This window comes from Suricata suricatta, chromosome 6, assembly GCF_006229205.1.
Source record: "Suricata suricatta isolate VVHF042 chromosome 6, meerkat_22Aug2017_6uvM2_HiC, whole genome shotgun sequence".
NCBI lineage: Eukaryota > Metazoa > Chordata > Mammalia > Carnivora > Herpestidae > Suricata > Suricata suricatta.
In genome coordinates, this window is record NC_043705.1 from 1282484 (window position 1) to 1291818 (window position 9335).

General features: G+C 42.1%; 1 protein-coding gene across 8 annotated transcripts in view; it reads right to left on the reverse strand.

Moving 5' to 3' along the window:
- The window catches only part of NLRP3 (NLR family pyrin domain containing 3), a 61348-nt gene that overhangs the window by 19310 nt on the left and 32703 nt on the right, over nucleotides 1-9335 (reverse strand). Inside the window, exon 9 of one of the 8 annotated variants that reach the window (XR_003909590.1) lies at nucleotides 1446-1857. The exons of the other annotated variants lie outside the window; for them this stretch is intronic. The gene's annotated coding sequence lies outside the window, so the exon portion shown is untranslated. The remainder of the gene's footprint in view (nucleotides 1-1445; nucleotides 1858-9335) is intronic. 8 annotated transcript variants of the gene reach the window in all.

The following is a 9335-nucleotide window of genomic DNA, read 5'->3' on the forward strand; positions in this document are numbered from 1 at the left end:
GATATTGGCACAAAAACAGACACATAGACCAATGGAATAGAATACAGAACCCAGAACTGGGCCCACAAATGTACAGCCAATTAATTTTTAACAAAGCAGGAAAGAGTATCCAATGGAAAGAAGACGGTCGTCCTAGCATGTGGTGCTGAGAGAACTGGACAGCAACATGCAGAAGAATGAAACTAGACCACTTTCTTACACCATACACAAAAATAAACTCAAAGTGGCTTAAGGACCTGAATGTGAGACAGAAAACCATCAAAACCCTCGAGGAAAAAGTAGGAAACAACCTCCTTGACCTCCACCGCAGCAATTTCCTACATGACACATCCCCACAGGCAAGGGAAATGTAACCAAAAATGAACTATTTGGACGTCCTCAAGATAAAAAGCTTCTGCACTGCAAAGGAAACAATCAAGGAAACTAACAGGCAACCAACTGAATGGGAAAAGATAGTTGCAAATGACATCAGATAAAGGGCTAGTATCCAAAATATACAAGGAACTTACCAAACGCCCCACCCAGAAAGCAAATAATCCAGTGAAGAAATGGGCAGAAGACAGGAACAGACACTTCTCCAAAGAGGACATGCAGATCGCCTACAGGCACATGAAACGATGCTCAACATTACTCATCAGGGAAATACAAATCAAAACCACACTGAGATACCACTTCATGCCAGTCAGAGTGGCTAAAATGAACAAAGCAAGAGACTATAGGTGCTGGCGAGGGTGTGGAGAGATGGGCACCCTCCTACACTGTTGGTGGCAATGTAAACTGGTACAGCCACTCTGGAAAACAGTGTGGAGGTTCCTCAAAAAACTATCCATAGAACTCCTTATAACCCAGCAATAGCACTGCTAGGGATTTACCCAAGCGATACAGAAATGCTGATGCATAGGAGCACATGTACCCCAATGTTCATAGCAGCACTTTCTACAATAGCCAAATCATGGAAAGAGCCTAAATGTCCATTACCTGATTAGTGGATCCAGAATATGTGGTATATATATACAATGGAGTATTAGATGGCAATGAGAAAGAATGAAATCTGGCCATTTGTCAGAAAGTGGATGGACCTCAAGAGTGTTATGCTAAGCAAAATAAGTCAGGCAGAGAAGGACAGAAACCATATGTTTGCACTCATAGATCTAACAGGAGAACAGCAGAAACCTAATGGAGGACCATGGGGAGGGGAAGAGGGAATGAGAGTTGGGGAGAGAGAGGGACGCAAAACTTGAGAGACTATTAAATACTGAAAACGAACTGAGGGTTGAAGGGGGAGGGGGGAAAAGAGGTGGTGGTGATGGAGGAGGGCACTTGTGGGGAAGAGCACTGGGAGTTGTATGGAAACTAATTTGACAATAAACTACTTTAAAAAATAAAAAAATAAAAGTATAAAAGGGGAGGGGGCAAGATGGCGGAGAAGTAAGGAGCCACATTACCTCCTTGGCCTGCAATTATCAAACTGAGAAGAATTAAAGCCACAGCTTTCCTATCTCCAAGAACAGAGGTGCCAGCACAGACCCCTTATTGATAACAGCTTCACGGATGACTGAGTGTGTGCGAGCTGGGACTGGAGACTCGGGGGGAGGTAGCACTGGCCCAAAGTGGAACCAGGAGACAAAGCACCCGGAGGGTTGGCGCTGGGCCTGCAGAGAGCCATGTGTCCACAGGGGCAGAGTTCCATGGACAGACGTGCAGGGAGCAGCTATGTGTCCAGAGGCGCACAGATCCGCTGAGATCCGCACGTGGGGTGGCTCTGAGTCCACAGGTGCACAGTTCCACGGCCAGCCGCACACAGGGCAGTGGTGTGTCCACAGCCGCACAGACCTTCACAGCCGCGCGCTGGACCACCTGGTATGGCAGCGGAGAGACCAGGGGAAGAAAAGGAGAGACTGAGTCACTCATAGCATAATCTCTGGAGAGGGGAGACCTCACCCAGGACTGAGAGCTGCTGGGTGCAGAGAAAGAAGTCCATCCCCCTCAGCAGGCTTGCTCTCCCTTGGGCCAGCAGCTCGCTGACTGCAGGCGGAGCCAGGGGAAGAATCTAACTTCACAATCCCCCTATTTGATCCTGGCCAGAAAGCCACCCACCTGCAAATTTTATCTGTGGTGGCAATATTGAATGCGTGGGCGAGGATTTAGAAACCGAGCAGAACTTAAAAAACAAAAACAATTAGACCCACCTGAGGCACAAGGAGGTTGGACTCAAGAGAGTGGCTGGCAACGCATGGTCTGCAGGGGGCTTGAGGTGCTGCCATTCTTCTCCCCGCATCCACCAAGGCGGGGCTTCAGAGAGTAGCCCCTGAGAGTAGCCCCACCCACCTACACCAAGCCACGCCCATCCACGGTGGAGAGCTGCTGTGCTTTTGCTTATTACTTTTAATTGTTTTTCCTTTCTTTTCTTAATATTTTTACTTTTTAATTTTTTCCCTTGTTTTCTTTTTTCTATTTTCCTATTTCCTTCTTTTCTCACTTTCCCCCTGGAGTCTGGGAAAGACCATCATTTAGGCACTGCTTTGCTTAGATCAACTCTTACCATCCCGACATTTGTTCCTTTATCTCATCCTTATCTCCCCCTCTTCAGGTTTTATGCTCTCAGACTGTCCTTTATCTCTGGCTGTCACTGTCCCCCCACCTGCTTTTTTTTTTTTCCCTTTCAGGTCCTCTCTTTTCTTTCCTGTTCCTTTTTTTATTTCCCCTTTTGGTTTGCTTCTTTACTTGTTCTGTCACTGCATTTGTGTGCTTGTGTTCTCTGTGTGTTTGTCTGTCTGTTTTCCTTTTCAGGGCTACCTCAAGAAACAGGCCAAAGCACACATAGTGGAAAGTCCCAAATATCTGCTGAGTAGGGAAATAAACTAATCACAGGCATAACAAGAGAAACCAAGAGACACCATTAAGAGAACATCTCCTGAAACGACAGAACCTAGACACTCAAAGAGCCTCCTTTAATAGAGAAATACTAACAGGCGCATATTGCAGAACGAGTTTTTAAAACTGACAACAGACAGAAAGCTAGCCAAAATGACGAAACAAAAGAAATCTCCTCTAAAGAAACTCCAAGAATAAATCACAGCTACAGAATGGCTCAAAACAGACACAAGCAACATAACTGAACAAGAATTTAGAACGATAGTCATAAAATTAGTGTTGCTGGACTAGAAAAAAGCATAGAAGCCATCAGAGAAGATATTGACACAAAGACTATGAACTTTCAAAATAGCTGTGACATGTTAAAAAAAAGCTATAAACGAGGTGAATAATAAAATAAAATGGAGGCTGCCATGGCACAGATTGAAGAAGCAGAGAGAATAGGTGAATTAGAAGACACAGTTATAGCAAAAGAGAAAGCTGAGAAAAAGAGAAAATGATTTTGGAGCACGAAAGGAGAATTAGAGACCTAAGTGATACAATCAAATGGAACAATGTCCATATCATAGGAGTCCCTGAAGAGGAAGAAAGAGAGAGAGGTCCTGAAGGGGTGCTGAATCAAATTATAAATGAAAATTTCCCCAATCTAGGGAAAGAAATAGACATTCAAATTCAAGAGGCATATAGAACTCCCCTAAGATGTAACTTGAACTGACCTTCAGCACAACATATCATAGTGAAACTGGCAAAATATAAAGATAAAGAGAGAACCTTAATAGAAATCTTACCAAATGATGATAAATAAGATGATGATTGATTAATAAGCTTATGAACTACTGGGACCTCATCAATATAAAAAACTAACAGGCAACCAACAGAATGGGAAAAGATAGTGGCAAATGGCATATCAGATAAAGGGCTAGTATCCAAAATATACAAAAAGCTCAAAAACTCCATACCCTAAAAATGAATAATCCAGTGAAGAAATGGAGAGAAGACCTGAACAGTCACATCTCCAAACAGGACATCCAGATGGCCAACAGGCACATGAAACGATGCTCAGCATCACTCAGCATCAGGGAAATACAAATCAAAACCACACTGAGATACCACCTCACACTGGTCAGAGTCGCTAAAATGAACAAATCAAGACACTATAGATGCTGGCGAGGATGTGGAGAGAAGGGCACCTGCCTACACTGTTGGTGAGAATGTAAACTGGTGCAGCTGCTCTGGAAAACAATGTGGAGGATCCTCAAGAAACTATCGATAGAACTCCCCTATGACCCAGCAATAGCACTGCTAGGGATTTATTCAAAGGATAAAGAAGTACTGATGCATAGGAGCACATGTACCCCAGTGTTCATAGCGGCACTTTCTACAATAGCCAAATCATGGAAAGAGCTTAAATGTCCATCACCTGATGAATGGATCAAGAAGATGTGGTATAGATATACAATGGAGTACTACATGGCAATGAGGAAGAATGAAATATAGCCATTTGTACCAAATGTTTGCACTCGTAGGTCTAACAGGAGAAACCTAACAGAGGGCCATAGGGAGAGGAAGGGAGAAAGAGAGTTGGGGAGAGAGAGGGACATAAATCATGAGAGACTATTGAATACTGAAAATGAACTGCGGACTGAAGAAGGAGGGGAGGGGGGGGAGTGAAGGGGGTAATGGTCATGGTGGAGGGCACTTGTGGGGAGAAGCACTGGGTGTTATATGGAAACCAATTTTACAATAAACTATTATAAAAAAAACAATGTGAAACAAAAAAAGACCTTCTACATCATATGTTATCAAAGATGTGCAAATTAAAACAAAATAAGATACAACTACACACTTATTAAAATTGACAAAAGGGGGGTGCCTGGGTGGCTCAGTCGGTTAAGTGTCTGATGTCTGCTCAGGTCATGATCTCATGGTTCATGGGTTCGAGCCCCACATCGGGCTCTGTGCTCAGAGGCTGGAACTGCTTCAGATTCAGTGTCTCCTTCTCTCTCCGCCCCTCTCCCACTTGTGCTCTCTCTATCTCAAAAATAAATAAACATAAAAAAACCTAAAAACAAACAAACAAATAAATAAAATTGCCAAAATGGAAATCTGACAACGCCCAATGCTGGTGAGGATATGGAGAAACATAACCTCTCATTAATTGGTGTTGGGAATTGAAAATGGTATACATCCTCTTTGGAAGACACTTTCAAAGGTTCTTACGACACTACATATTCTTTTGTACATGATGCAGTGATATCACTTGGTATTTCCCTTAAGGAGCCGAATACTGATTTCCATTCAAAAACCATCATGCAGGTGTGTATGCCATCTTTGCTCATAAATATCAAAATTTGAAAGCCAAAGATTCAGTAAGATGATAGAGTAGAAGAATTTTAGGCTTGCCTTTTCTCATGAACACAATTAGATAACTACCAAATTATCCTGGATACCTCATGGAAGAGGCCTCATTGAAGAAGGTAGAATGGTAGGAGACATGGTTTAGGGAGAGACAAATTAGCAGTGCGGTGGAGGCAATGGAGCTGTGGTCTTGGAGAAAGGTGGGAGAGAGTAGAGCATACTGAAGAACACACAAAGAGAACACTTCCCCAAAGCCATTGTCTGGGAAAACAAAAAGTGCTGAATTTTGTGTTTTCTTGCAACCAATAGGGCTTAAAGCCTGGAATTGTAGAGGTCAGTGGGCTTGGCTAGAATCAGCTTGGAGAGCGCTGCCCTACTCCTGGACAGAAGGCAGCCAAACAACACAGGAGCAGACAGCAAGGAAACAGCAATCTGAAAACGCCTGGAACACACAGTGGGAAGATTATTTCCTCTTCTTGCAGCACATCTCAGAGAGGCAGCATTCATGGAGACACAGCTTCAGAAACGAAGGAGATGGCTGGCACCACGTTCCTTCTCCATCGCTCAGCAGAAACACGGCAACGCACAGAAAGCAATGCAGCAGCCACACTGGCTTCCAAACCTGCTGACAGCAGGTCCCACACCCCCGCAGTCCAGAATGATTGCCCTTCTCAGTCAAGCTCAGATCAGTCCCACTGCAGGAGGCCCCTCCCGCAGAAGACCACACAAACCCCTGCCCACATCTCCTGACCAGAGAGTTCCACAGGGCCTCCATTCTCATGGAAGTGACGTCAGGTGTCATTTCAGAAGCAGACCGAAGCACACCTAGTTAAACCTTGCCACGTTCTGACCAAGGACCAAACCCTGCACACTGCAGACAAGGACAGACTACAGATGACTGGCCTAAAGAATAGAACAGCCAAAACACAACACCAGAGCATATGGAGCACACATAACAGGGACACTACCTGAGGCACCAGGCCCTGCACAATATATGACCTGTTTTCATGAAGCCTTACATTCAGGAACAGAAAACACAATGAGCTTTTCTAACAAACAGAGCGCAGAAAGGTAGACAAAATGTCAAGAAGGAGGAATTTATCCTAAATGAAAGAACAAGATAATGCCATGGCCAGAGATCTAATTGAAACACATATAAGCAATATGCCTGATGGAGAACTGGAAACAGCAATCATAAGGATACTAACTGGGCTTGTGAAAAGAAGACATCAGGGAAACCCTTGCCAGAAATAAAAGAAGTAAAGAAGAATTAATCAGAGATGAAGAGTGCAATAAACACAAATATGCATGATGCAATAAATAGTAGACTGAAAAAAATAGAGTAATGAATTAGTGATATATAAAATAAAATAATGAAAATACGGGTGCCTAGGTGGCTCAGTCGGTTGTGTCTGACTCTTGATTTCAGCTCAGGTCATGATCTTGTGGCTTGTGAATTCAAAGCCCCAGCATGGAGCTGGCTTGGGATTCCATCTATCTCCCTCTATCTCTGTCCCTACCCCACTCACACTCACTCACTCTCTCTCCCTCAAAATAAATAAATAAACTTTAAAAATAATAATGGAAAATAATAAAGCTGAACAAAAGAGAGAAAGAAGAATTATGGAACACGAGAAAAGACTTAGGGAACTCAGTAACTTCCATCAGCTATAATAACATTTACATTACAGGAGCTGCAGAAGAAAGAGAGAGAGAAAAGGTGGCAGAATATTTATCTGAGAAAATAATAAGGTGAAACTTCTCTAATCTTGGGAAGGAAACAGATATCCAGATCCAGGAGGCACAGAAAACTCCCACTTAAGTCAACAAAGACAAAGCCAACACCAAGTCATATCATAATTAAATTTCCAAACTATAACAATAAAGTAAAAAATCTTAAAATCAGCAAGAAAAAAGTAGTCCCTAATTTATGAGGAAAGACCCATAAGGCTACCACAGATGTCTCAAAAGAAACTTGGCAAACCAGAATTCAGTCATATGACATATTCAAAATGTTGAATGGGGAAAATCTGAAGCCAAGAATACTGTATCCAGCAAGGCTGTCATTCAGAATGGAGGGGCAGATACAGAGTTTCTGGGCAAACAAAAACAAAGGGAGCTTATGATTACTAAACCAGCTGTAGAAGAAATGTTAAAATGGGCTCTTTGAAGATAGAAGAGAGACCAAAAGTGACAAAAACAAGAAAGGTTCACAGAAAATCTCCAGAAACAATGACAAAAGCAGTAATAAAATAGCACTAAATACATATCTATTGGTAATGACATTGAACTCAAATGTACTATTTCAATCAAAAATAAAGTGTTTCTAAATGGAAACACACACACACACACACACACACACACACACACACACACACAAGACCCATCTATATTCTACGTACAAGAGACTCATTTCAGACCTTAAGACACCTGCAGATTGAAAGTGAAGACATGGAAAAACATTTATCACCCAAATGGATGTCAGAAGATAACTGGCATAAACAGCCAACAAAAAGAATGAAATATTGTATTTACAACAACATGGATGGAACTAGAGTGTACTAAGCTAAACAAAATAAGAAAGTCAGAGAAAGATAAATACCATATGATTTCACTCGTATGTAGAATTTAAGTAACAAATCAGAGGAACACATGAAAATGAGAAAAGAGAGAGAGAAGGAAACAAACCATAAGAGACTATTAACAATAAAGGGAAAAAAAGAGGCTTAATGGAGGGAAGAGGGTTGGGAGATGGGCTAGATGAATGATAGGCATTGAGGGAACTTGTTGTGATGAGAGTGCTAGGCATTGTACGTGAGTGATGAATCACTGAATTCTACTCCTGAAACCAATATTACACTGTGTGTTAACTGATTAACATTTAAATAAAAATTTTAAAATAAGAAAATGAAAACTGAGGCACCAATACTTATAGTGGATATCTGGAATTTAAAAGACTATAACAAGAGATAAAGAGGGGCACTATATCATAATAAAAGGGATAACCCATTAAGAATATATAACAATTGTAAATATTATGCACCCAACTTAGAAGCACACAAACATAAAATAATTAATAACAAACATAAAGGAACTCATTGATAATAATACAATAATAGTTGGCAACTTTAACACCCCACTTATATCAATAGACAGATTTTCAAAATCCAAAAGGAAACAATGGCTTTGAATGGCTCACTGGACCAGATGAACTTAACAGATATTCTAGAGCATTCTATACTAGTAATAATAAATTATTTTAAAAAATAATGTTCTGGGGTGCCTGGGTGGCTCAGTTGGTTAAACCTCCGGCTTCGGCTCAGGTCAGATCTCACGTTCGTGGGTTCAAGCCCCACGTCAGGCTCTGTGCTGACATCTAGCTCAGAGCCTGGAGCCTGCTTTCGGTTCTGTGTCTCCTTCTCTCTCTGCCCCTCCCCCTCTCATGCTCTGTCTCTCTCTGTATCAAAAATAAATAAAACATTTAAAAAAATAATGTTCCATCCTAAAACGACAGAATATATATGCTTTCCAAGTGCAAACGAGACATTCTTCAAAATAGGTTACATATTAGGTCACAAATCAAGCATCAAAAAAAAAATTGAAATCATAGCATGTACCTCTTCTGACCTCAATGCTGTGAAACTAGAAGTCAATCTCAAAGAAAAAATCTGGATTAACAATAGAGGTCCCCTATGACCCAGCAATAGCACCGCTTGGAATTTATCCAAGGGATACAGAAGTGCTGATGTATAGGGGCAAATGAACCTCAATGTTCATAGCAACACTGTCAACAATAGCCAAATTATGGAAAGAGCGTAAATGTCCATCACCTGATGAATGGATCAAGAAGATATAGTAGGGGGGTGGAGCCAAGATGGCGGAGAGGAAGGGAGCTCTGTAAACTCCCTCCACACCGGTTTTTGAACTGAGAAGGATATTACGTTCATCTGAGAGAGCGGAAGGAGAAAATACGAACTCCAGAAGGAATAGAACCTCAAGGATATCTGAGTGAGTGGGGGCGAATGGGGGAGATCCGAGGACGGGCCAGCCCAGGACGGGCAGGGGAGGTAAGATCCCCAGCCCAACGTGGCGCAAGTGCACGG